The 2757-nt window shown below is 30.5% G+C and overlaps 1 long non-coding RNA gene across 1 annotated transcript; it reads left to right on the forward strand.

The window, feature by feature from the left end:
• The first annotated feature begins 879 nt into the window (after positions 1-879).
• On the forward strand, positions 880-2408 carry LOC125491880 (uncharacterized). The gene is made up of 2 exons (XR_007268464.2): positions 880-1025; positions 2145-2408. It is a non-coding gene; the product is annotated as an uncharacterized LOC125491880 (long non-coding RNA).
• The last annotated feature ends 349 nt before the right edge of the window (positions 2409-2757 follow it).

Consider the following 2757-nt stretch of genomic DNA (forward strand, 5'->3'; position numbering starts at 1 on the left):
GATAGAGCCGAAGGAGGTGGTTTTATTTACTTTTACATGACGATGAAGGTCATCCACAAAGGGGGCTTTGTCCCAATAGATAACTTATTTCTTATGGAAGACGATGATAAAATAATAAGAAAATTTATAATCAATATACTATTAGATTGGTTTTACAATTATTTTGATATCAATTTTATATTAAAATGATTCAACATATTAGTATTTATATTGTTATTGTTATTGTTAGTATTCCTGTTCTTATTTGTATTACTATTGCTACTATTACTGTTATTATTTGTATTTTTACCTATTATCGTTGTCGCTTTATGTTTATTAGTATTATTATTCTCATTACCATCATAGCTATTTACAAACTTATATATCAATCATAATGCTTATAATAATAAATCATTTATATAAAGTTTGGAATTGATCGTCTACTCGTTATTATTGTAGCTGGTTATAATATATAATATTAAAACATATGAAGAGTCGTTCCACTTTTTTTACTCATTAGAGTGGTTTTACGCAGTTGATTATTCGAATTTTATGATTCACATAAGTTTTTATGAAGTGGCCTAATGCAAAAACTACTGAATTTGCAGATCATACTTTCTAAATTCACTTTAGCAGCACAATCCTAAGTTATTATATACATATTAATATTTTCATTTAGGGAATACATATTAATATTTTATTCTTATGTGTTTAAGAGGGTTGGCAACCCTAAGAGTTAATCATTTTCCAACAAAAACCCTACCTCTCATTTCTCTCTCATCTTTACAGCCGACATCACTCATCTCTTTTCTCTCTCATATCGCCATTTTTCGTTCTATCTCTCTCTGTCTCTTCGGTTCTCCTCTTCATTGTCTCTCTCTCTCTCCGATTTTTCCCTCTTCACTCTCCTCTCTCTTCGATTTTCTTCCTCTCGACAAGCAAAACCCCACTGCACACTAGCAACAATCCCGGACCACCAGACGACTTGCGCAACCACCGCCGATGCGCAACCACCGCCGATGCGCTTCTCACTCTCTTCAGATCTGGTATGTTTGTGGTTTTTTAGGTGCCATTATATATGTTTTTAGGTTTTTAGTTTCGGTTTCATTGGTTTTTAGGGTTCAATTATTTGATTTTTCAGTTGAAATATATGATTTCTTGGGTTTTTAGATTCATTATATAAGGTATTTATGTGTTCTTTTCGGTTTGGAGTTTTTACAGTTCTCTAATTGTTTTTTCTTGGTTATTTTGATATATTTGCCTGGGTGGTTTTTCGATTGATATTATTTCAATAAATATTTTGGCATTTTCGATCTTTTGATTGATTTACGATTTTTTTTCTGGGTTTTTCAATTATTTCACTGATTTTTGCTTTTTTTCAATTGTTTCGATTGGTTTTTGAGTTTTTTTTTTTCAATTATTTCGATTTATTTTTTATATTTTTCTGGTTTTTCAATTTTTTTTTTGGCCTTTTCGATCTTTAAATTGATTTTCGATTTTTTTTTGGGTTTTTCAATTTTATCGATTTCTTATTTCAATTGATTTGCGTTTTTTTCGTATGAATGTCGTATGAATGAAGTATGAACAGAGTAAGTATGAATGAAGTAAGACTGCTCAGAAATTAAGAAGAAAAGAAAAGATAATGTGCAGAAGCACAATATACTACATAACCATGGACAATTGTGCATATATAACAAGGAACATACTTCTACTCGTATGAGGAATCGAGTGAAGATGTTATCTCATGGATCCTTTTACTCAGTTCTATGAACCTCTTGTTTCAGCTCTCATTATATGTTTGTTGGTTCTTTTCGGTAGCTTTTAAAATTCTTTCTCTCTTCTTATCTCTTAAAATTTATAGATGATTGTAAATCTTTGATTTATCTTTTAAAATTGTGTGGGCTTGCTGGTTGCAGGAAGGTATAGCTTTGACTGCCAAGTCATTTTCTCATATGGCTAAAAGCTCGTTACGCTCTAAAGAATACAAGTTCTTGAGAATTGATGTTTTAATATTATATATCAACAACAATGATTGCTTGAGAATTGAGTTTGTAATTGCTTGTTGATGTTTTATGGGTTTTGATTATGTTGATTTAATTGTTGTTTTTTAATTGTTGTTTTATGGGTTTTGATTATGTTGATATATGTTGTTTTTTGTTTTACAGATGGTGGATGATTCAAAGAAGTTACAGGCTTATAGCAATCATAAGAGAGTTCCAAGTGCACTCGAAACATCGGAAGAATAAATTTTTTTAAGAATGGCCCTTCTGTGTTTTTTTTGTTTTATGGTTTATCATCGATTAATTGATAAGTTATTGTAACTTTTTTTGTTAGGGAGTTTTATTTATATATTTGTTTTTTAATACTCTGTTAGAAATAATCATTGTAATTTGGTCAAAGTTGAAATAATACTATTTTTTTATTTTCAATTGCCTCCTTTCTTTATTTTATATTTGTCTGACATGATTCAGAAAAATCGATAGCCAAAAAATTTGTCAGCCACAAATATCAATTTTAAAATTTCAATTTAATTGGATCATTATTGGCGTCGTAGGTAGAACCGAAGCAAATAGTTGATGGACTTATTGCGTCAATGCCAGTTGCGCCACTATTAAAACCGACGTAAATAAGGTACTAAGGTGTGACACAAATGACTATTTATGTACTAGTGATTAGGGGCAACCTATAATTAGCGACTGACTGATGGTTGCCTCTAAATGTAAATGGCTTTAGCAACACTTCAAGTTTTGTACCTGAAAAAGGTGGCATTAGGGGCAA

This window comes from Beta vulgaris, chromosome 1, assembly GCF_026745355.1.
Source record: "Beta vulgaris subsp. vulgaris cultivar EL10 chromosome 1, EL10.2, whole genome shotgun sequence".
NCBI classification, from domain to species: domain Eukaryota; kingdom Viridiplantae; phylum Streptophyta; class Magnoliopsida; order Caryophyllales; family Amaranthaceae; genus Beta; species Beta vulgaris.